Source organism: Mus musculus, chromosome 1 (genome assembly GCF_000001635.26).
Source record: "Mus musculus strain C57BL/6J chromosome 1, GRCm38.p6 C57BL/6J".
NCBI lineage: Eukaryota > Metazoa > Chordata > Mammalia > Rodentia > Muridae > Mus > Mus musculus.
Genome location: NC_000067.6, coordinates 180,197,107 through 180,222,949, shown reverse-complemented (window position 1 = coordinate 180,222,949; position 25,843 = coordinate 180,197,107). Strand labels below are relative to the sequence as shown.

The 25,843-nt window shown below is 46.2% G+C and overlaps 2 long non-coding RNA genes across 3 annotated transcripts; both read left to right on the top strand.

The window, feature by feature from the left end:
- The first annotated feature begins 551 nt into the window (after window positions 1-551).
- On the top strand, window positions 552-11,025 carry Gm37336. Of its 2 annotated transcripts, none has more exons than XR_865771.1 (2): window positions 552-1,232; window positions 10,469-11,025. It is a non-coding gene; the product is annotated as a predicted gene, 37336 (long non-coding RNA). The 2 variants fall into 2 exon arrangements; XR_865768.1 differs by lacking the exon at window positions 552-1,232 and adding an exon at window positions 9,358-9,904.
- A 2,835-nt stretch (window positions 11,026-13,860) lies between these two features.
- On the top strand, window positions 13,861-20,881 carry LOC108167750. Its single transcript, XR_001779569.1, has 3 exons — window positions 13,861-14,163; window positions 17,302-17,478; window positions 20,244-20,881. It is a non-coding gene; the product is annotated as an uncharacterized LOC108167750 (long non-coding RNA).
- The last annotated feature ends 4,962 nt before the right edge of the window (window positions 20,882-25,843 follow it).

Here is a 25,843-nt window from a genome sequence, read left to right as displayed (position 1 = left end):
TAAGTCACTCTTTTTTGGTCAATGAAAACTTTTGTTAGAAACTCCCAGGCAAATGCTCTTTCTTTGAACCTCACTGGTCAAAATTGTAACCTTGCCTAAACCAACCACTGCTGACAGACATGAATTGTCATGCTGGCCTTAAGACCAGCTCATGGAGCAGGGGTGGATATCAGCATACAGACCAGAGTTCAGTTAGTGAGTAAGAAATGGTAGAAAGGAGGTGACTGTTTGCTCCAGTAACTTTCTTCATTTTTCTATAATGTAAGTTCCATGTTGTCTATTGAGGAAAAATAGACTTTCAGCTAATTCCTAGGGAACTTGGTTTTGTGGGTTGTTCATTTCTCTGTCCCCATAGCCCATGTAACAACAGCACAGGGATGGGATCTAATGGCTACATGTGGGATTTAGTTGGTATATTTCTACTTTGTATGTGTAGTGTGTGTGGTGTGTATGTATGTGTGTTGTTTGTGTGTATATATGTGGTGTGGTATATGTGTGTGTGTGGTGTATGTATGATGTGTGTGATGTGGTATGTGTATGTGGTGTGGGGTGTGAGTGTGGGTGTGGTGTGTATGTATGGTGTGGTATATGTGTGTGGTGTGTGTGTGCATGTGTGTTTAAAACACACATAATGTGTCATCTTCACAAGTTTTTGGTGTGCAGATCAGCAGAGCTGGTCACATTTGTGATGTTGTGAAACAGAGCCCTGAAACTTTCCCATCTTGCAAAACTGAAACTCGGTACTCATTAAACACCCCCCCCCCCACTGCCCCATCTCTGGGGCTCCCAGCTAACCTATTAGCTGTTGTTTGACCACACTAGATCCTTCCTATGAGCTGATTCATGCAGTATTGGTTGTTTTGTGTCTGCTTATTTCAATTAGCACAGTGTCCTCAGGTTTCAATCTGTGTTGCAGAAAGTAAAGAGCTTTCCTCCCTCTGTAAAAGGCTGAGTAGTGTTCCACTGTGCGGGAGGGCATAAATGTGGTCTTTATTTAGCTGACCCCCCCCCCCCCCCGCAATGGTGGACATTTGGGTTGCATCTACCTCTTGGGTGTTGTGACTTGTGTTTTGTTTTGCATTTTTTCTGTTATTTATTGTATGGCAAGACTTCACATACCACGGTACATGTATGGCCATCACAGGACAACCATGGAAGCCAGTTCTTCTCTTCCACCATAGCTGTTCCAGCTGGCTCTTTAGCCCACTGAGCCATATGGCCAGCGTGAGCAGGTCTGTGAGGCCCCCACCCTCAGCAATTTAATTGCTGCTCATACAGTATTCCAGCTTCTGACCCTGTGGGGGTGGGGGAGGTGCGGTTCTCATACTGACTGGCTCCCTTTACATCCTCACTCATATTTCTGCGGTTTCTGATTTCTCTGCATCCTGGATAACACTTGTCAGAGGGTTTGGTTGACAGTGGCCATCCTGATGGGTATGAGGGGTCTCGTGGTGACTGATTGCTTTGGACTCAAGCATCTTTTTTCATGCTTTTAGGTTGTTTGTGTCTTCTTTAGATGAACATCTACTCAAGTCCCTTTCTCCATTTCTCCCCGGCACACGATCACGCTTCCGACTTAGGGCCTGCAGTTCTGAATGGTCATATTCAAATCACCTTGCTGGGGTGACGTTATGAACTCATTGTTGGGCATGACGTAGCACTGCAAGGACAGTTCTGTGTCACGTAGTACAGGGGACAGAGGCACACAGGCAATGACCTCGGAAACGCTTCAGCACAGAACAGCGCTGTTCCCTGGGGCTTGAGGTGGTAGAGCCATATAAGGGGGTGAGGACTGGAGAACCCGGCCTCCATCATGGAGGGAGGAGGTATCCCCGAGGAAGGGGTTACAGACTGTAGGACTGCGGGTGCCGCATGGACCAGCTGCCTTCAGAGGCCATAAAGTGGAGCTTCACAGGGTAGCATTTGGCCATCGAGTTGGCAGCTAAGGTGGTGTCAGTGGCCTTTGGGTCAGCCAGAGGTTTCAGAGTAAAGTTCTGTGGCACAGTAGCCAGGGCTAAAGGCGACTCAGCCCTGGCCAGTTCCTTCTTCCCTTACTGTTGAGAAAGGCATGACATGGTCACTTCTCAAGTTGTCACCCGGATGCAGAAAGCGCCAGGTGAAACATGTCTAGGCTGTGAGACTCTACAACTGTGCACTGGCTGGTTTGTGTGTCCACTTGACACAAGCTGGAGTTATCACAGAGAAAGGAGCCTCCCTTGAGGAAATGTCTCTATGAGGTCCAGCTGTAAGGCATTTTCTCAGTTGGTGATCAGGGGTGGCAGGGCCCATTGTGGATGGTGCCATTCCTGGGCTGGTAGTTTTGGGTTCTATAAGGGAGCAAGCTGAGCAAGCCAGGGGAAGCAAGCCAGTAGGTAACATCCCTCCATGGCCTCTGCATCAGCTCCTGCTTCCTGACCTGCTTGAGTTCCAGTCCTGACTTCCTTTGGTGATGAACAGCAGAGTGGAAGTGTAAGCTGAATAAACCCTTTCCTCCCCAACTTGCTTCTTGGTCATGATGTCTGTGTAGGAATAGAAACCCTGACTAAGACAGCTTGGTGCAGTCCTAAGTGTTGTGAACTTCCAGGGATTCCTGGTTTACTCTCTCCAGAATAGCTTTGCTGTGAATCCCTGGGAGATACCACAAGCAGAGGCAAAGCATTGGGGACCTAGTTCTGGGCAGCTCAGAATCCTGCAGCTTTTTCAGCGCAGCTTTCCCTCCAGATGAGAGAGTTCTGGTTTGTGTCACTGAAAACTCTCTGGGAAGGAAAAAAGGAGAAGATCCCACTGCCTCAAGCACAGTTCATGATCCAAGAACGCTCATGAAGAGAGAGAGAGGTCTTTCTGCTCCTAAATGTCTCTGCAAGCAGGCTTTCTCTTGAAAGTGCCTCTCCATGTTCCTGTGTCCCCTCATGGCCCTCTCTGCATTGTTTTGGGGATGACAAGAACCACAAGTGAGGGTTCAGAGGTCAAGGATGCTTGCTGAGGGTCAGAGCTTGGTTCCCAGCCACTCCATTTCCAGGGACCTGACTCCTACTTCTGACCTCTGTGGGCACCTGCTCACTCGCTCACTCTCTCCCCCTCCCCCCCCCTACTCTCCCTTTCCCCTCCCTCCCCTCCCCGCCCCCATATCCACATATCACAAGGCCAAGCAGGGTGTCTTTTGCTGATCACACCCCTGCAAACACAGTAGCATTAGAGCAAAATGCAAAGTGAATGCAGAGTCATGGGACTTTTGACAGCTGGTTTTCTTAGCACAGGAAAGCTCTTTGTGTGTGTGTGTGTGTGTGTGTGTGTGTGTGTGTAGTTCTTCAAGTTGATGTTTCAATGTAGAGGCATGTCGCTAGAGAGTCCTATTACACCATTTTTGCCCTTTTCCCTTGGCTCCTTTTTTTAAAAAAAAATTAAAATTAATTTTATATGAGCACACCGTAGCTGTCTTCAGACACATCAGAAGAGGGCATCAGATTCTTTTACGGATGGTTGTGAGACACTCTGTGGTTGCTGGGATTTGAACTCAGGACCTCTAGAAGAGCAGTGAGTGCTCTCAACTGATGAGCCATCTCTCCAGCCCCGTGGAGTCCTTTTAGACCCAGCTAGTTTGTTAATGAGCTAGAGATCTCCTTTATGTGTGTGAGATAGTAATCCCTTTAGACACGTAGGTTACAAATATTTTCTCCCTTTCTATGGACTGACAGTTTGCCTGTCTCCTCCGACAGAAGTCCCTACGTTTGTTGAGTTTGTGTCTGTCTACTTTTCTTTTCTTTCCTGGGATTTTAGCTCCGGGAAATTGTGGCCTAATCTAATGTCATGAAGCTTTTCAGTTGTTTTTGTCTGGGGGTTTTATGGTTTGGGATGCTGTTTTTTTGATCTTTAATCCATTAAGGTATAATTTTCTATGTGGAGTAAAGTTGAGGTTCCACTGCATTCTTTAGCAAACAAGAAATCAGGTTTTCTTCTCGCACCGTTTGTTGAAGAAGCTGCCTTTCTTCGTTGAGTGAATAGAGACCTCTTATGGAGATGATTCCGTTATTGTGCTGGTTTGTCCTGTCAGTTTGTCGCAAGCTAGAGTCATCTGGAAGGAGAAATGCTTGATGGAGAAAATGCCGCCACAAGATCCAGCTGTAAGTCTTAGTGATTGATGGGGGCGGGTCCAGGCATTGTGGGCGGGGCTGCCCAGGCTGGTGGTCCTGGGTGCCTTAGGAAAGCAGGTTGAGCAAGCCTGTAAGCATCACCCCTTCATGGCCTCGGCGTCAGCTCCACCTCCAGGTTCCTGCCCTGCTTGAGTTCCTGCCCTGGCTTCCTCTGGATGATGAACAGTGCTGTGGACCTGTGGGCTGAAGAAACCCTTTCCTCACAAGTTGCTTTGGTCATGGCGTTGCATCACAGCAATAGAGACCCTAGCAGGACAGGGAGTGAACTGGACTTCTGTGTAGGCCAGTTTGGCTGGTGTGGTTTTTTAAAAACACGATTAAGTCATTCCATCCATGACCACAGAAAGCCTTTTCATTTATTCATGCCTTCTTTAATTTCTCCTGGCAATCTTCTGTGGTTTTCAGCAAGCGATTCCCCTCTTGGGGTAGGTTTATTCTGACTTGGGGTAGGTTTATTCTGAAGTATTTTATCTTTTCACTGCTGCTGCCAACTGTACTGGTTTCTTGAGATCTTTCCTAAATTGTCCACTGTCTGTCTACTTTAGTGGTGACTTAGGATCATCTCTGGTCTCAGGATCCATACCACATCCCTTTTATCTGACTGTAGGACCTCTCTATGGATGCAGGAAGGGTTACAGGAGTCTCATGGGACTCTGGGGTCCTTCTCCTGTGGCCATTTCTGTTCTTGAGCCCCTGCTGGAGGGCTGACAAGTGCCGCAGACCCTCTGGGTCCCTGTGTCTGCGTGGAATGGGATCTCTTAAGCAGATGGGCAAAGAGTGGGATGGGGTGACAAACAGACGAACACACAAGAGTGGTGTTGGATCTGAATGTAATATTCTGGTCGAGCTTCAGACTTATATTACAATGAATTATCAGAAGATACAAATCACAAAAAGACAAGATACACTAAAATTCACCAGTTACAGCAGAAAGGAATTTGCAAGGACTAATTAAATGTTTACATTAGGGATAACAAGCCCTGCCTAGGATCAGCCTAATGCCAGGCAAGAATTTCACACTTTAGGGTTAATAGCATCAGGGGGTTGTTAACTCTTGACAGGCCTTAAGAGTAATGTAATGTCACTGACCCTGAAATTCTCTAGGCCTTGTTAATTCTTATCTAGTTTGGAAAATTTCCATTATCAGGATAGTATATCAACTTGCTCTGGTGTGGAATGTAGTTTGTAGTAAATATTTCTATCTCAGTGAGACTTTTAGTCTCTTTCTGCAGACAGCTGAGTTAATGGCTAGTGCTTTATTGTTTTATTGTAGTGCTTAATTAGTTACTGAATGGGTTAAGCTCCTTGCTGCTATCTGGAATTTTAGAACACTGGAAAAGGCTTTAGCTATGTTAGAATTCAATCTTAAAAGGCATTACAATAAGGTAATACTATATAGAGTTCATGTGGATCCATACATTAGACTAATGCGGATTTGGAAAATTAATTTTATGGTTTATATAGATTAGGAAGAAAATGCCAGGCCCCCGGGAAGGGAGTTTCTTTGAAACTCTTTGCTTCATGTGTCAGCTTCCCAGCTTTTGCTTTGTCAAACTGACTCAACCAAAGTACGTGTCAGACAAGGATCTCTGTAGCCTGTAATCCCCACGGTCCCAGGCAGGACAGGCAGGTCCCATCTATTGCCTGAGACTCTCCTGGCCTATTAGAAGCTTAGGGAGAGAGAGCTATGGATTCAAAGTCCTAGAGATCTGGAACCTGCACCTCACTTTGCCTTCCTCCCCCCAGCACCAGCCTGGAGAGTTCAAACTCCTGTCCCTGCTGGGGACAATACTGTGTCAACATGTATCTTACCTAGTTCTTCTCTTTTGACAGAGGGTTGGGTGAGGGGGAGTTGGATAGGGGGAGAGCTGGGGCAGGGTGTCCTACCACCCTGGCTGACCTCAAATTTATACCCTAGAATGACTTTAATCTCCAGATCGTTCTGCCTCCACCTCCAAAATGCTGAGGTTATATGCCTATGCCACCATGCTGGCTCTTACCCAGCTCCCCAGTTCTTTCTGTCCTACATCTAAAGTCCGTTAATCAATCAGGAGGCTCTCCTCTTCGTGCTGGAAGCTTCCCCTTGGAGTCAGGCCACCTGGGTACTGCCCAGCCTCTGTGTGACAGGGTGAGCTGGGAGACAGGGAGGCAGGGAGGCAGGCTCTGTGTGACAGGGTGAGCTGGGAGACAGGGAGGCAGGCTCTGTGTGACAGGGTGAGCTGGGAGACAGGGAGGCAGGGGCATGATGCTTCTTCCCCCCTCCCCCCCCCATCTAGGTGAGCTCTGCTCCTCAGAGGTCTGGGCAGCCTCCCTGGCCAGGGTCCCTCCTCTTCAGGTTTATTATTGGCTGAGGAATTGATGCCCTGACAGAGAAAACCAGAGTCCGCTCAACGCCAAGTTTAAACTTGACAGCAGTGGCTTTCAAACTGTGGTCCTCGGAGCCTGGAAGGCAAGATGATGCCTTAATAACGTTATCTAACGTTGGGTTCTCATTCTTCTTCTCACACCGGTGTGCACAGGTTTCCCAGAAGCCATGCGCTGCAGGGCAGCATGAAGGATTGAATTATGAAGAGAATAGAGCTGGCTTCTGTAACTCTATTCTGGTCTATAAAAAAGATAATTATATCGGACCAGCGAGATGGCGCCGTGTGTAAATGTAAAGGTGCTTGCTGCCAAGCCTGGTGACCTGAGTTTGATCCCTGAATTCCTGACAATGGAAACAGAAAACTGGCTCATATATGTTGCCCTCTGACCTTTACACATGTGCCATGGCATGTATATATATGCACACGCACATGTGCATACACACATGATGTAATATTAAGAAGAACCGTAGAAAAACTGCAAAAGGGGTTGGAGAGATGACTCACTCACTGGTTAGGGGCTCTGCTCTTCCTGAGGGCTCAGGTTTGATTCTGAGCGCATAAACCATGGGTCGCAACCATCAATCACTCCAGATCCAAGCCGTCTAGCTCTCTCCTTTGGCCTCTTTGGACACAGGGCATGTACACAGTGCACAGACATGTGTGCAGGGGAAACAAGAGTGCATGCTTCTCTCCCAGAGGACCTGGGTTTGGTTCCAGCACCTACATGGCAGCTCACAACCACCTGTATCCCTGGCTTCCTTCCGGAGAGCTGCCACTGTCTTCTGGACTTCTTGGGCACTTGCATACACGGTACACACATAACAAAGTAACAAAAAAATGAATCTTTGAAAAGTTGCACAAGTGTAACTACGTGTCAATCTTTTCATTCAAGTTTTTTTCCAGAACTATTTTGATAAAATCGTTGTTTATGTTAATACGGTGCTTATTTGTTTAAAGGAATCAGTCCATAACTTTTTAAAATTCTGACCTGCCATTTCTACTAGGATAGAATTAACACACAAAATGGGTTTTAGAGCCCTGAAGAACTTCTACCTGTGTGAGAGGCCCTGAGGCCAGTATGTTTCAGAAAGACTGAGCAGGTGTGTACACACACCCCACCCCCTAAGAAGGCTGCTGTGCTCTGGTGACCTGGAAGCCATGCTATTCTTCAGCGCGCCACAGGAGGGCAGCAGATCCTGCTGTGAGCCTCTTAGGTCTTCACCCCAGGAGGTCCATACAGTCTGCTGCCTCTAGCTTCTTCCAGGATCTGGCTCAGTCCTGGACAAAGTCATAGTCTAGGTTCTCGCTCTGTGGGGGATTTAGCTCTGTTTTCACACCCATCTCCTTGGAGAAAGCATCAGGATGTTATCGAGGCCCAGGCATGAGCCTGACCACTTTGCTGGGGATATTTGGTGAACACACATTAGTTCCACGGGACACAGCGGCTCATAGCGCCCCTTTCCAGTCTCAGTTTAACCTGGAAGTATTGGTTCTTGTGGGAGTGGTCTGGAACCAACCAGTGTTTAACAACACAGTCATCAAAAGCTGCCTTAGCATGCTCTCCACCTCTGTGAGTAACTCTGTGTAGCCAAAAGGTGTATTTGGGATTGTGGTTTCAGATGCTTTGGCCCATGGTTGCTGGCTTTGTTGCTCTGACGCCTGTGACAACACAGTGCATCATGGGAGGAATGGGTATGGATAGGAGAACCCAATTCAACTCATGGCTGTCAGGAAATAGAGAGGTAAGGCACCCATCTGTTCAAGACTTACTTCCAGGGACCTAATGCCCCTCCTCTAGGAACCGCCTAAAGGGTCCAATGTCTCCACAGGCTGGAAGCCACACCTTTAACACACAGGTGCAGCGAAGTGGGGAGGGGAGAGGGAGTGCGCCCATGTTACCCATGTCTTTACCCTGGCTTGGGCGAACGTTGGGGGCACAGGTGAAATTTTACCCATAACCAGGGCTTCATGTTGGCATCATAGCAGGTTACGGGGACTCTAGCAATGGAAAGCAAGGCTTTGAGGCTACTTAATGCAGCCCCTTGGCTCCCCTTAGAGACTTCTCCAAACAGCCTTAAAGTAACCTAATGTGATCAAATGTGGGCCAGTAGGAAGTAAAGTCACAAGGTAAGGGTCTAGGTCCCACACTGCCCATTTTCTGGTCCCTGCTCTTCCTCCATTACTGTAACCCCAGCCTTGACATATTTCTCCCTCCCTGCTAGGTATTCAATGTCAGGTTAGTTTCCCCAATGATACATAAATATCAGTAGTCCTTGTTACCATAGGTTTGATAACTAAGAAAATCTGGGTTTCGAAGATCAAGGCAAGGTTTGGTTTGGTCCTGCTTCTACCATGTGTAAACTTTGGAGGTGCTTAAGTTCTCCATTTCCTTCACTGCCAGAGGCAATAATAATAATAATATGAAGTTGTGAGGATCACATGGCAAAAGGCAGCCTGCTTAGATTCTGCACATAGGCAAGATCATCTGGTGTTTGTCTTTCTGTGCCTGGCTCACTTAACGCCATGCCTTCCAGGTTCAGCTATGTTACAGCAGATTAAAAGATCCCCTTATTATTAAGGCTACTCTTTAGGGCATTACATTGTATGCATGTTTTCTTCATCCATCCGTTGGGGGATTCGGGTGAAGCCTGGCCCTAAGGTAACAAAAGATCATCAGGTTGTAAACTGCAGCCGTTCCTTTTTTCTTAAACACTTATTTTGTTTATTTTATGTATATGAGTGCACTGTAGCTGTCTTTAGACACACACTAGAAGAGAGCATCGAATCCCATTACAGACGGTTGTGAGTCACCATGTGGTTGCTGGGAATTGAACTCAGGACCTCTGGAAGAAGAGTCGATGCTCTTAACCGCTGAGCCATCTCGCCAGCCCCCTGCAGCCCTTGCTAGCATTCTGAGTGGAGACAGGCAAAGGTCTCCATTCTTTGAAGAGATAAGCCTGCGTGTTTCACTTTCTTGCTTTCCCTAGTGCTGGCTTGTGTGCACAAGGATCTGTATCCTCTACAATGTTTTAAATGATTGCTTGGGATACACTTCTTAAGAATATGGACATTGTTAAAGCTAACCTGGTCTGGATGACAAACTGGCTCTTAGCGGTTAGTTTCCACCCTTCCGGATATTCAAGTCCATTTGTTTGATCATCTCTTTAGCCGGCTACCATGCTAATGTCTAGTTCACCTGTGCATGCCTTTTAGATTCAGTTCTTGTAGTCTTTTTGACAAGCAAGTTGACAGTGTGGGCCTCTCCAGCCTTCCCACAACATTTCTGCTTTAACAGTGTTTCCTAAAGATAAAAATTAACTTCCTATGACCCCGCTCAGTACCCTTGGATACCCAGGTCAGAAGACGGAGACATTCTGGAACAACAAGGTGCTTTGCTTTCTTATGGTCTCTTCAGAACCCAAACTGTCCCTTAACTTTCTCTCCTGGTTATTGTTTCCTTCTCCTTATTAAATGTTAGCATTTTGTCTAGGCTCCGCTCCACAGTTACCTGGCAACAGCCAGGTGTGCCTGACTCACTATGAAAGGGCTATTTGCCCTCTCCTCTCCCCCTCCTCCTTATTGCTCCCTGCTCTGTCCTCTTGCCCCTTCCCCTCTCTCCCCATCCTCCCCCCCCCCCCCTTCCTGTGCTCATGGCAGGCCTCTATCCTCGCCCCTCCCCCACCTTTCTCTGTCTCTACTACCCTCTCAACTCCCCTCCCCATGTCCTGAATAAACTCTATTCTATACTGGTCCCTCACAGGGAAGGGGTGCCTCAGCATGGGCCCATGGAGGCACCCCTTTCCCCACACCTGACTGCACCTCTACCAAAACATATTTCTTCTTGCCTTCATCTTTTTATAAAACACAGCATTAAGGAAAACCTAAGGGGTCTGCAGGAGCCTGTCAGCTACTGCACAAATTAATGTATTTTTCCATTATCTGGGTTCACAGAGAGTTGGCACTTCCTGACTTGGTGTGGCTGTGTAATTGCATCTCAGCTGGTGAAGCAATGGCACATGAGGTGGACACTGCTACCAGGTTTGGCCATTGAACCCTGTGCCCATGTCACCCTTGGAAGTCACAAGGTGAAGCCACCAGAGCCTCTGTCAGCTAGAAGAACACTCATGGCTGTGGCTGTGATGGGATTCTTCCCTGAGAAGGCTTTGTTCCAGAAGCTCGTCCCGGAAGCTGGATGGTGATGTGGAGAGGCAATGAGATCATTAAGAGACAGAGCCTTGTGGCAAGTAAGTGGGTCACTGATGGCCCTGTCTTCAGAAAAGATTAGTACTCATCTCAAGGGATACATCTGTCCTTCCAAGAATGAGTTGCTATAAAAGGACCCTGCCTGCTCCTGCATCCACTGACTTCCTACTTTGCGTTGCATGTGGGTGTCATTGTGACGCCACTCACCATGAGGTCATCACTGGAGACTCAATTAATAGGCCGTTCAGTCTTGACCTCTTAGACTCAAAGACTGAGTTAATAAACACCCTCCTTTATGAAATGTGTCTTTGGACCTTTCCTTATAGGAACAAAAAGGACTAGGAGGCTACTTGCTTTTGGATTTGATTATAGACGTATTTCTCTCCAATTCCAAAGAGGGATAATTTGTAATTTAGAACCTCACTTGGTTCTGTGTGAGCCATATTTCCTTTGATTTTCATCCTGCTTCTCCAGGTATCCCGAAATTCCCTTTCCTTCCCAATTCTTGGTGTAGAGTCAGAGCATTCCAGGCTCCCAAATCATGTGACTCCCCCGTTTTCATTTCAAACAGATGGCTTTGGCTGGGAGAACTGAATCCAAGGGCTGCTTCTCTCCATTGTTTCTGGTTCTCTCAGATGTGGGATTGTCATTTGGGAAGAATTTAGTAGAAAACACTGGGAGAATCTGGTTGAATCTGGTTGAATCTGAATAGTTGAGTTTGGCAGAATAGTTGGATCTACAGAATGGAGCAAGAAGACTCTGTATGTGGAGACACTTAAGAGGGAAGGGATGGGGGGATAGCTGGGAAGATGAGAGCTGGCAAACCTGCTTCTTGATGGGAATCAGCCTATGAAATCATCTTCACAGGAAGGCATAAAGAACTTGGAGGCATCTAATATCCAACCTAGAGTTGTTGTCTAGACCCCTGTGCTCCTTGGAAGGGGCCAGCACAGCCCTAGGTAGGGATAGGACACGCTTTGCTAGATGGTCATATGCGAGTTCAGCAGGTGTGGGGCTCAGAGCCAGGGCCAGTGATGATGGAAGGCCATTCTTGCCTTTTGCCTTGGGCTGCCTCCAGGAACTGGCCGGCCTTCGGAGGACTTTAGACTTCTGCTGGGGGTAGAGCAGAAGTTTGAACCAATTTTATTTAGAAGGCTCCAGTTGGCATATGATGTGTAACACACATCCACTGGTAAAAGAATACTGCAGGGCTCATCAAATAAAGTTAGGAGTGGAGTAAACAGGCCTTCAAAAGAAACTTCTGAGGTCAAAAGAGTCACACGGTGTACCTCAGGTCATGGTATGAACACTGGGCTGAGCTCTGTTCTCAGCTTCTCTGGCTCGGGGCTTTTGCCTGGGATGAGGAACAACAGCTGCTCGGGCGGAGGCTGGGTGGCGGCTCTTCACCCATTGTCCTCTGGCATCAGGTGCTTAGGAGCAGCCCCACCCTGCAGCTTTTTCAGGGCCCTATGGCTACCTCATTGACAGATTCTGTCAGTGCTCTGAGCTCACAGAGATGTATGTGGGAGAGAGATTTTGCGCAGTAAGGGAAAACATATGAGACGTGAGTTTGTTAGGAACTTCTTCAGCTGTCATAAAGATGTCATAAAGACACATCAGATGCTGTGTTAATATAAAAAGCATGTTGTTTATCTGGTAGCAGAAGGCTTTCTTCATTCCCAACAAAGATGTAAACCCCAGACCAGAATAAATGAACAAAAATAGGGTAACGGTGGACCAGCCATGCAGCCATGATGGGTCAGGCTGGCATGCCTGGCCTCCTAATTTCCTTCCAGATATGGATTTGTGTTGCTATGCTGAGTAGGGCAGGAGGTTTCCTGAGTACAAAGTGCCAACATGCCAACTCTGAGATAAAAAGTCGTAAATAGACCTTGAGCCTGACCCAGAGCCAGGCTCAGTGTCCTTGGGCCGGTCATACTTATAAGCCAGGTCCCAGGTGGGGGTGGGATGAACAACTGCTGTGGAAATTTCCATGAGCTGTCCACCAGCTCTGGGGAAGCTCTGGTGTTCCCCACGGCATGGGGAGAACATGGCTTATGAAAGAGGCACAAGACATGGTCCCAGCTCATAAGGAACAGGGCCCCTGGAGAGAGGACATGGAGCCACTTGCCAAGAAAGCAAGGGACAAGCAGGTTGCAAAACCTTAAACCACAGTTGTCAATAAGGTCGAGGCATGGAGCCATCACAAAAGTCACTGTCACCTTCCATGGATCAGAACCCTGTTTTGCTTCCCACAGAATATGCTGGAAACACAAATTGAGTATTAAGCTAAAAGCTGATCTTTCTTTAAATATCAATAAAGGTGTCACAAATAATATACATGTTTTTCAGAGAAAAAAAATTATATTACCACTTAGTAGAGCCTGACATACTTTTTTAAGAACTCAGTTTAAGGGACTAGAGAGTTGGCTCAGTGGCTAAGAATGCGTGCTGCTCTCCCAGAGGGATCCACATTAGACAGTCTATAACTATTTTAATCAAATGTTAGATCCAGGGAATGCATTTTACCTACCTCAGGTCACCTCACATGTTCACTCATAGCCTCTCTCTCTCTCTCTCTGTCACCACACACACACACACACACACACACTACATTTTAAAAAAGGAATTCAGATTAAAATTATAGAAATACTCAGATACCTAAATCAACAACAACCTATTTTTAAAGGATGAGGGTTTACAATATGCTCAGTGCTTTTGCGCTTGTTACCGTGTACAAGACCCTGGGTTTGATTCCTAGCACTGAAAAAAAAATTACCTGGATTCCTCAGTTCCATATCTTGTCAAATGCTTTAAAGCAACAGTTTTCAACCTGTGGGTCCTACGACTCCTTTGAGGGGTCAAATGACCCTTTCACGGGGGGTCAGATATCAGATGTCCTGCATATCAGATATTTACATTACGATTCATAACAGTAGCAAAATTGCAGTAATAAAGTAGGCATGAAAGAATTTTATGGTTTGGGGGTTGCTACGACATGAGGGTTGACTGTGTTGTGTTAAAGGATCACGGCATTAGGAAAGTTGAAACCCTGCTGTAGAGTGTGCAATCTTGTAAAATCAGAGGCTATAACCCTTTCAGGGACCGGGGGTGTTTTCTCTTTATAAAATTTAGGCTCTGTGAGGTCTGAGTGTGGCCCCTAAGGGCTCAGACATTGAGAGTTTGGCCCCATCGTAGCAGCACTGGGAGATGGTGGGACCTTTAGGAGGGGGAGTCTAGCGGGAAACCCTTTATATCTCTGGAGGAGCTGCCCCGGGACGGATTAATGTAGCTTCCATTGGACACTAAGATTTCTTGACAGTGAGTTGTTATGAGCCTGGACACTGTCTCTCTCGCCTCCTGTTTGGATACCGCACCAGACCTTGGACTTTAACCATGTAATTCCCAACATACTAGTCAGGACCCCTCTGCTCGGACAAACCGTGAGTAGACTTGTGAGTTCACATGGCTGAAAAGTTAAATATTTTGATTAGGCTTCTTATTTATTCTAACCAGTGCTCCAGCTCCATCTCATTCTGGTTTTCCTCTGCCCTGAACTCCTTGTGATTCCTCTTCAGTCTTGCTAATTGATAGCTGCAAGATAGCTCCAACCAGCAATTTGCGCTACAGCTAATCTGAGGAGAGACAAGCTCCAGCTTCCATTGGATAGGACTTTTGAGCTTGGCTCTGATTGGATCAACCACTATGGCCTGCTCCATGCTGACAGGTTGAGGTTAGACCTGCCATCTCAGCAAGAGTTTGGAATTCTCTTCCACTCCAGGGATCGACCATTCAAACTGATCATGGCTGTTGGGAACAAAATAAAAGGGGGAGGGGGGCGGGGAGAAGTGGGATAGGAAAAAAATGCCCAATGCCCAGCCAGAGTTTCTCTATTCTCTGGTCAGCCAGGCGTGGGAGGGCTGCTACCTACCCTATCCACTCATCCCTGGGTGGGCATGCCTCTATACCACTCTTCAGGGATTGGCCAAGGGGCAGCCCTGCCTGGGGAGCCCCCCCAGAGCTACTTTGCTAAAGTCACCAGGGTTGTGGGAGAGAGGGAATAGGAGAAGAGGTTCCCAACACCGACCTTAGGCAGGGGCCGGAGTTCCAGGAGCATGAGGGAACGCCTACCGTGTCATGTAGGTGAATTATGACCATCGGGGTTCAGACCTCAGCTCGACTGGAGACCAGCCTGCAATTCCCCACACATGGCTACAGATGGAGTGAAGATGTTAAATATTTCCAGTGTAGGCCGCACCTTGGTAACAATAAAAGGGATAGTTTCTAGGCACAAGGCACTGTGGGGAATATTAAGATGTGTAGTTCATAATCTATTAGGTCCAAAAGGACAAGATGAAAAACTCCCGCACTGTGCTGTTAGGTATGATGTGAGAAGGAGGCCAGAAAATGCTGCAGCAAAGTACCATGAAGCCAGACCACTATTGCTTCTGATTAAGGGATTCTAAGCAGATAATACTAAGTTAGGTCCTAGAGGATGTGTGGGTCTCTAATTGTAAGTGAGCAGGGAAGATGGGGTTGGGGTTGAGGACCAAGTTGGTATCCCCTGTTACTGGGAGCACTTGCTAAGGCAAGTGATACAGCCCTAATGGTTACCTTAGCAACCAAGATGATCCAAGTCAAGGTGCCAGGAGATGGAGATGTTTTTTCTTTGCCTGACCAGTCGGAAGCGCAGAACCTCCATTCATACCCCATGTAGTCCAGGGTAGGAGATGGAAGCCACTGGTGCCATCACTCTGGTGGCTGATACAAGTGCTTGGAGGACTGTATGGCTCTTGAGGGAGGACTCTTGAGGGAAGACTATTCTATTCCTGTCACTTAAAACTTGGTCAAGAGTGTTGCTTACTGCTGGTCTAGAGTTACCATCTCAGCTCAGCACTCTAGGTAGGTATTCAACTACTCAGGCAGCAGCAGCCCCAGGGACTATGGTAGGAAGGAGGATGGAGCATCTTCCTTGAAGTAGCACTCCTGCCCTCTCCTTCTGGGGCTCCTCACACCCAACAATGAGACAGCTTGTTTTCCCTTCTGTAGATGCCCGTCATGTACTCTTGGTTGCCCAACATTCCTGGGGAGGGGTACTGAGGTGGGGGAAGTAGCTGAGGTGCTCCCGTCTGACACCTGTCTCATCACTGCAAAGAAAGAGAAGATCTAGAGCCAGAGGAGCACTGTGCTCTGCCCAGTCTTGGAAGCTCGTGCCTCTTAGGATCACTGACTTCACCTGAGGGAGCTGGGCAAGACTATGCTCCTCTATCCTATGGCCACATTGAATTTTTAGTTTCCCTGCCATTAGCTAAAACAGTGTCCTTGGTCAGTTCTCAGCTATCAGTTGAAATCCCCTGGGTATCTGGTGAAATCGTGCCCACAGGGGGCTCTAATCATGCAGTACTTTCTGCTTGCCTTCTGATGCTTGGTGCCTGTGGTCCACACTTCCCTGCTCTGCCTCCTTTCTGCAATGCAAAGATGTGCTGCCCATGAAGGTCTTCTTCAGAGTTCTTCTCTGTCCCTGGTGCCTACCCTCTGGAGTGTTTGCTGAGTCTCCTGTTTGCAACTTGGGGCACAAATCTGTAAATGTCTCCAGAACTTGTATTATTTTTATTAATTTAGAAAAAACAAAATACCTTTTACATAGTACCCAGTGACTTTATTCTTGCGTGCGCCCTGACTCGCCAGCAAGAATAATGCTGCAACAGGATCCTTCTGCAACACGTTTATTGGGAGAGCATTAACTGCGTAGGCGAAAGACCCTGAGCCCAGAAATGGTGCTGCTTATATAGGCCTAGGAGTGACGTGTCCATACCTGTTTGGTTATGCTACCAGTACCTCATTAATATGCATCGGGCCAGGCAGTGACTCGGCAAAAAAACTCTTATGCACATGAGCACATTGGTTGTTTATCCATAATCATGGGCGGTGGCCAGTGGTAGCCAGCGCCATCTTGTAATGGTGTTTGTGGCTTCCCACACTTTATAAAGGAGAACAAAGCAGGTATGTTTTCAGTGATTAGGGCCCCTCCCCCAAATGAGAGGATTCAAAGGCATGAGGCTGAATCATAGGTTCCCTTCAAGACAATCACTACTTCCTAATTCATGTCATAATCATCAGTTATTTTCCCTAAATTAAATCAACATATAGTAGTTCCCGGAGTTGAGGTAGGAGAGAAGGCTGGAAAGAGGCATGAAGGGTTGTTTGGAAAGACAAACTTCTCCTTTTTTCTCCTCCTCCTCTTCCTCCTTCTCTTCCTCCCCCCCCCCCCAAATATGCATGTAGGCATGCACATGCGCGCTCGCGCGCGCGCGCACACACACACACACACACACACACACACACACACAAATATGCACGCAGGCACACATATGTGTATCAGGTTCCATCACCAATACCACAAAAGAAAATACAGAAAAAATCTCAAATGAGAAGATGTGGTCAGACCTCTCTACCAGGTAGAACCTGGCTGGTCCTTTCTTCTCCTTTGGTCTCTTAAGACCCTGCCTGCTTTCCCAGGAGCCTGCCCACCTCACCATGCCACCCCTCATGGTAAAACCTTCTCCTTTTTTTCTCCCTAGACCTTTCAAGATCCAACCTGCCTTCATCAGAAGTTCTGCAGATTGTGCTGCCACCCAGCCCAGAGACCATTCCTAACAAACGCTCCTTTTGTCCTTATTCAGAGAAGCTTCCCTTTCCATTGAACATCAGTGAATGCTGAGACTTATGGCTATACAAGGTGCAATGAATGAACCGTGGTGAGCGATCAGTCCTAAACAAGACACGTATGCCTTTTGTTCGAATGCTCAGGGAACATTGTGGAAAGGGGGTCAGAAAGACTCTAAGGGCTGGAAGGTAGGGAGCAGGGCTGGGGAATGCTCTGGGAAAGACATAGCCACTGTAATCATGAACTCACAGCATCTATGCATGCCTGCACTGAGCCTGCATGAGTGGCTGGTCAGCAGTCAAGCATGCAGGGAAGAGGGGCTCAGGGGACCGAACTCTGCACTGCTGAACTAGATGCCACAGACAGACACACAGAGAAAGGGAGCCATTGCCTTCAGTTGTGTACCTACTGGTGACTCCACCACATGCCGTTGGATAGTTCCATTTGTCACACAGAAGACCTTGGCTAAATTAAATGAGCCTCAAGTCATGGCCAAACCCAAAAGTCATGAATCTGGGAGGGAAAGGCAGGAAAAAGGTGGGGTTGATACCAATGGTAGGGAAATAACATAGGGTGGAGAGATGATCAGAAAACATTCAATGCATGTATGAAACTGTCAAAGAACAAAGTTAGAAAGAGGCATTTCTTTTCATTTTCAACAAACAAGGACAAAGAATTTAAGGGAATACTATAAAAGTAACTTTTACTTGATAGATGTAATTGTCATCTTGGAGGCTTACTGATGAATAATCTCACCCTTTCTAGTTCTTTCTGAACTCTGGCTGGCTGTTTCAACTCAACAGTTGTGGCTCAAACTCCTCTCCAAGCTGACTGATTCCATCTGGCTTCTCTCAGCTTCTCACTGAATTGCTCTGCTTGGCTTCAAACTAACTCTGATCATTTTTTTCTAATCTTTTGGCTCCTTGTTATTCTCTGGCTTCAGCTGTCTCTGCTGGCCGGCACTGCACTCAGGAACTCACAAACAAACTGAACTCCACTGCACTGCACTCACTGCACTGACTCCCAACTGATGGAAGCTCACTCCTTGTCTGCTCTAAGTCCTTCCTCTGCTGTTCTTGTGAGAGTTGGGCGTATCCTATCTCTGACTCATTCTGTCAAATCTTTCTCTGGCTCTTCACTTTGTCTACTCCTCAATTAAACGTCACTTTCAAAAATGACTGCTTCCTTCTAAAACTAATTTTATCTTAAAGGTGTGTCTGTATTCTAGCCAGAGGGTTTAAGGGCATGTACTAAGGGCATGTTTGGATTCCAGTCAGATCACACAGACGTAGAAGGCCTTTGGAATGTGATCCCTCGCCAGAATAGCTATGTTGTTGGCTTAAAATATCTCTACAGAATATCATTTTAAGAGTAATTAAAGTTCGGGATCATGAGTCTACTGGAAAATTACTATATTAATTCTAGAAAGCTAAACACGCCAGTATCTTGCCTTGTTTCCTTTCACCGATGAATGAATAAAACTCAAAATTACTAAGAAAGCAAAAGAAAATAATGGATATCCAACTTATTTTGAGTAAGATGTTGATGGTTACATACTTCATTTGTAAGAATTTGGCTGTGTGGTGGCTCCAGAATTAGTCCCAGCACTTGGGAGGCAGAGGCAGGTTGATATCTGTAAGTCTGAGGCCATTCAGGGCCACCCAGTGAGACTTTGTCTAAAAAAAAAAATATGTATGAGCTGTAGACTTAAGATATGCCCATTATGCTACATATACGTTATATCTCAATTTAAATGTGGACTAAGTAAGCCAAAGATGATGGCGTCCTTGGCTAATGTTTAAGTGAAGCAGTGTGCTGGAAAGAAAGAAACCCAGCAGGAAAGAGCAGTGGCCTCCAGGAGGCAGACACTTGCTCCAAGCACGGGCAGAGCTGATGCAGAGAAGAGCATCCTTTTGTAGGTGCTGGGCTGAGCCGGGCTGTTTCCAGCTGTGGGAAGCAGAGTGGGAGACATGTTTAACCAATCCTAATTGTGTAGTCAGCTAATTACAGTGATTAGGCTTGCTGCAGTTCAACAGGGTTGGGTATTCCTCAGTTGTTCTTTTAGGCCTGGGTTGGATGTGGGCCTGCCTTATGACTTCAGATGTTGGCCTGCAATAGTTTGGCTGCAACACACATGGCCCTGAGTCCCATCCCCAGCAGCACAGAATACATGTATGAAGTTTTATTATTTTATTTTAAACACTTCCTGGGCCCCAGATGAAGCTTTATGCTTTCATCTCCAAGAGTTAGGGGTTTGAAGGATCATCTTGAGTCAGTGACCCATGGTCTGCAGACTGCTGAGGACAGCAGGAGCAAACTCTGCCCTGGCCTACCTCTGTACACCACCAATCCATCCCCCTTAGGTCCAAGGTAGTTACAATGTGGGAACAGGGGTACATCCTTGAGAGTGCAGCACTGTTTATGGAAGCAGAAGGACAGAAACCATCTGCAGGACAGGGAGACTGGGGCTGAGAGATGGCTCGTGCTTAAGAGCACTGGCTGTTTTTCCAGAAGACGTGGGTTCAGTTTTCAGTACCCATATGACAGCTCATAGCCATCTGCAATTCCACTTTCAGGGAATATGTCACTCTCACAGAACATCAGTGAACATAAAATAGAAACTAATAAGCCATTTTAAAAAGACAAGGAAAGAAATAAAAATCCAGCATTAAAAAAAAAAAAAAGAATGTTTTATCCTTTAATACAACCGTGAGAAAAAGAGTGAAGATGCCCCATACGCTGACTTGGAGAGCATTGAAAGCTGTTATTATTGATGTAGTTGTTATTAAATTTATTTGTTTAAAATTTTATTTATATATATACAGGTGTGTCTATGTGTATTCCCCATGTGTACAGGGGCCATGGAAGCCAGACGATGGCACTGATCCCCAGAGGATGAAGTTGATGATCCCCACAAGTTGACACTGGATCCCCACAAGATGTCATTGGATTCCCACAAAATGACATTGGATCCCCAGAAAATGCGTTGGGTTACCTGGAGCTGTAGTTATAGGCAGTTGTAAGCCACCTGCATGGGTGCTGGGAACCAAACTTGGGTGCTCATAACCATCAACCCATCTCTCCTGACCCTTATTTTTTTTTTAAGTGTGTGTGTGTGTGTGTGTGTGTGTGTGTGTGTGTGCACCTGTGTGCACAGAAGTGTACATGCTCATGGAGCGATTGACTCTTCCCGAGCTTTACCACTAGGCTATCTCTCCAGGTCCTAAAGCTATTATTTAAAATAAAAAATAATTATTTTATGTCTGTGTGGCTTTTTTGAGACAGGGTTTTACTGTGTAGTCCCGGCTGTTTTGGAACTCTCTCTTTAGAAAGTCTGGCCTCATATTCAGAGATCCACCTGCCTCTGCCTCCCAAGTGCTGGAATTAAATGCATGTGCCACCACTGCCTGGCTCTGTCCATGAAGGTTTCTGCCGCATGGATCTGTACCATATAAATGCCTGGTACCCATGTAGGTCAAAAGAACACACCAGATCCCCCAAAACTGGAGTTATGAGCAATGGAAACCACACTGTGGCTACTGGGAACCAAACCTAGGTGCTCCGAGAGCAGCAAGTGCCCTCTCCAGTCTCTAAAGCTGTTACTTTCCAATGAAAAGGCTGGGCAGTGGTGGTGCGTGCCTTTAGTTCCAGCACCTGGGAGGCATGGGTGGGTGGATGTCTGAATAGGAGTTCAACCAGGTCTACAGAATGAGTTCCAGGACAGCCAGGGCTACACAGAGAACTACTGTCTCTAAAAAATTAAAAACTAAAACAACAACAAAAGAAGCTGACCAGAGCACAGTGCCTGTCTGTCTGCCTGTCTGTCTGTCTGTCTGTCTGTCTGTAGTAAGTTTGTTGAGTGCCTGTTTGCACTCACCCGTGTACTTGAAGTCATCTGATGAAGGAACAAGAGACTAAGCAGTGGGAATGTCTGCATGGGAGGGTGTGGCATGAGGAAAAAAGTGGGAAGCAGGTAAGGAGGTGGGGACTCTTGTCTGGTTTTTGATTTATTGGAGCCATCTGCCTGTGACTCTTATGTGTTGGGAATTGTAGGTATGCAGCACCAATCTTGGCTACAGCACAAATTTTAAAAATAAATTGTTTACAAATTAAGTGACTACATTACCTGATAAAGGAGTAAAATAAATTCATCAAAGTTTTATTCAAAACAGTTTTTGAATATTTATTTGAATATTAAAATTTAAATAATACACTTATTTTAATAATAAATTGAATTTTATAAATCTATTATTTAACTTTTTTTTTTCAGGAAGGCAAGTTTTAGGGCAGAAGGGAGCCCTGTGATTATTTAATCTGGCATTTCTCAGGCAGTGTGTATTGGTTCAGGTATACTGGCAATTTTGATTTATTTATTTTTCAAGTAATAGAATCTTGTCTGTTTTGCATTCGGGCCTTTTATATGAGTGGCAAGTGCTGGACCACAGATGCAGATCCCCAGCCCCTGAATAGGTTTTAATTCCTGTTGTATCAAGTGAGTTAAAGGGTTATTAAATGACCATGTTCCTGTAATACAGATCGTCTGAGAGCCCTGGGCTGTGGAGAGCAGGTGTCCAGGCCGTGACTCAGGCTGTGACTGAGTGGCTCTTCCCTCTTGGAATGGCTCCTCCTGTGCCGGTTTGAAGCATGAGGCAGTCCTGACTTGTTTATAGTCTTAGCTGCATGTTGGCATGGCCGGGGCCCAGGAGTCAAAGGAAATTCTGATTCTGAACACAACAAGGCAATGTGGAGCCTGGCATTTATAGTTCAGCAAATGCGCCTCAGGAGTTTTTTTCTCCAGGTCTGGAAAGGTTAAAGTCTGTCTTAAAGAGGCTCTTGCCCACAGTAAGTAAAAATTGACTTGCCGAGTATTATAAGCTAAGACTGTACGTTGACTTGTTGATGAAGAGTAAAAGATGAAATTACTAAGTAAACAAGTTGAAAACAAACACACACACACACAAACCCCATAAGTACAAATGAATTGATTCTTGGTTGTTCCAGATGTCCAAATCCATAATCAGCTGTGTGTAAGGACACTGAGAAAATGTGAACGTTCTTGAGGTATGATAGCTAAGGAATTAGCTGAAATTGCAGAAAGTAATAGGCCTTTTTAAATGTAAAAGTTTTAGTTTCAATGTCTCTATAGACCATATAGTAACACTTTTGCAAACTCTGGAAAAGCGTGCAGTACCTTCTTGAATATATGATATGTATTAGAACGGGTTATCATTTGAGTAAAAATTATATTAATATATACTATATACCAGGCACAAAGTATCTACAGCGCCTTGCATATATTTATCTATTTAGTTCTCAACAACCTATTAGATATGGGTACTAGCGCTATACAGAAGGAAACGGGGGCATCCAAAGTTTCATTAGTTTAGGGTCACGCAGTAAGAGACAGAGTTGGGATTCTACCCCAGGCTATGTTGACTTTGTTGAACACCTTCAGTTTGCCACCAACTGTGCCAGCTGCCAGAGATCCAATGGTGAGCCAGAGAAAGTTTCTGCTCTCATGGAACTAACTTACATCCCAGATAACCAAATGATTACATCCAGTAGTAAGAAGCACCAGAGACAGAAAGAAAATAAGTTAGAGGAGTGTCGAGTCCCCCTCCCACACTGTACCCAAATAAGGGTCGGGCTGGGTTGTATTTCAGCATATTGTGACATATTGTGAGGGATCGGTAGAAGCCAAGGGCATTCTGGACAGGGAGAGCCCGTGCAGTCTCTGAGCTGGGACTGCTCTTCACACTTCTGAGCACTTTGAGGAGGCCTTTGGAGTAAAGTGAGAACAGGAGGGGTGGGGGGGGGTGGAGCAGCTGAAGATAAGAATATCCCCAGGGTATGGTCATACTGAGTCTTGTGGTCTGTGAGGTCTTGGGACTTTCCTCTGACGAGACAGGAAGTCAGCAGCAGGAAGAGAATTTACATGGTATGGTCTGCCTTTTTGCTTTAGAATAAAACAAAGGATCACTGTAGGTGGATGTGAATAGACAGAGGACCAGAGAGCTGCTTAATGATGCAGGTGCTAAATGATGCTGGCTTAGCTCAGGGCATCTGTGATGCTGAGGTAAGAACTGGTTGACTCAGCAGTCAGCTCGAAGACAGGCTGGGTTTGATGCGAGGTGGGGTGGAAGCAGGTGTCAAGGATGACAAGGTTTCGGGTCTCAGCAGTGGAAGATATGACTGGTTCTTAGAAGTGTTGAGTTGTTGGGGTCAGAGCCTGGGCTGGGCAACCTTAACAAGCTAGTCTTAGTCAACAGGCTAATTAAACATCTAGTGCAAAGCAGAAAAGATGTATTCAGTGTGGTCTCAAGGGTATGGTCCAGTCCCACCCCCAGTCAGTCTTCAGGTTCCTGACATGAGGTTTAGGTTTGAATAGAATGCCTAGCTGTGCAGAACTAAGCTCTCCTGTCAAGTGTGGTCCTGTTCTTCACTGTCTTAGTTCCAGCCTCTTCTGCATGGAACTAAGACAGTGGAACTGCACTGTCAGAACTGTGTGTCTTCCAGGAGACAAACTCTCCCTCTGGCTGGCAACAGGCTTCATCCTTTTCCCTCACCCAGCATAGACTCCTGGGGGAAATTTCAGCTTCTTGAGGTTTATCGTTTCAATAGTTTGACAGCCAAAGGGCAGGGGATGAGTGTCAAGGTGGATGATATTCAAGGGTTAAGCCAAAGAACTCTACTAAGGAGGTGGAAAATGGCGAAGGCATGGAATGTCTGTCCTCCACAGAGATAACAGAGAAGCTGGCGAAAACTGAATCTTTTCTTCTTCTTCTTCTTCTTCTTCTTCTTCTTCTTCTTCTTCTTCTTCTTCTTCTTCTTCTTCTTCTTCTTCTTCTTCTTCTTCTCCTCCTCCTCCTCCTCCTCCTCCTCCTCCTCCTCCTCCTCCTCCTCCTCTTCTTCTTCTCCTTCTTCTCCTTCTCCTCCTTCTCCTCCTTCTTCTTCTTCAAACTTTGGCAACTCACAGAATGTTTGTAGCAAACTAGAGTTTTCAGCTTGCTCTATTCTTAGCCCCTTACTCACACCAGCTGCATGGAGGTCTTGAAAACAACAACCTGCATCCCTGGGGCATCCAGGCTACCACCTCAGGGAGCAAAACGAAGCTGGGAATATGAAGCCTTCTCCTTACAAAACTGCCATCCTTTGACGACCTGGGGGTAAAAGGAGGGCCCCCTTAAAGAGTCCTCATTTTTACTTAAGCCTTAACCATCTTTAACTGTGTAGCTCAGCTGTCTTCCGTAGTTTGGGTAAACACAGACTAATCAAAATCTTGAAGTGACTGACATGTCCACATATGCTTGTGCTTGGGCCATGCTACGGTCAGGAAGAACTGGCGGAGGCCCTTAGCCTTCACCTCTGAGTGCCCCAGAGATTGTGCAAGCAGGAAGTTTAGGTTAAGGTAGAGTTGTCAACCTTTTGGCTGAGTGTTGAAGGCAGGCCCCAACAAGCAACCAGTGGTATGAGGCAGGTAACTTGCTGGTTCCAGGCATTTAGGAAAATCTGTGTCCATCCTCTTACCTGATCAGTAAGCCAAGTAGATGTGTTAATAGTCACACACATAATACACACACACACACACACACACACACACACACCCCACAGACTTCCCATATTAGTTTTGAAAAGTTACTAAACAACAATTATAAGGGCTCCTGGGGAGAATCTGATTTCCAAAGATGCCATGTTGTGTTAAGATAGCCAGATTTTAACAGCAGTACAAGACACACAGAGCTACAGTAATAAACACAGAGGAAATAAAAAAAGATCCTGGGCTAACTATCTAGGCAAAACCCTTAGATCATCTATTTCAAAAACATTCAAAGAACTGATCGGAAGCATGTCTAAAAAATAAACCAAGACAAAAGTAGGAGAATGATGTGCCCCAAAATAGAGACACAAGGAAACAATAAGAATAATAAGATGTGTTGGGGTTGAAACCCACGGTGAGTGAAGTGACTAGTTTACCTGTGGAGCCGAGCAGGCTGGGGAAAGACCACCCCTGGAAATAAGTCCATGGACATTATCCCAGCTTGGAAAAGAAGGAAAATGAATAGAGCGTCAACCCCAGGGACTAACACCAAGGATAGGAGTACAGACAGTGGGAGTCTTGGAGAAATAAGCCTGGGCAGAGAGACTCAAGAAATAATGGCAGAGCCCATCTCAGTTTTGATCAGACTAGCAATCTGCATGCTTAAAGCCTGTATTTTAAACAGAAAAGCCTTAGCTTTCTATAATGCAGCAAAATACTCAAGATAACCAACTTAGAAATAGGAAAGATTTATTTAGGCCTTGGTCCATTGGGCTGTGACTTTGGGGTCTCTCATGAAGCAGCAAGTCATGGTAGGATGGTGTAGTGGGCAGAGCTGCTCACCTCATGGTAGCTGTTGGCTTCTCATGGGAGCAGAGAAGGCTCCCAGGTCCTAATATTCCCTATAAAGTCACAACCT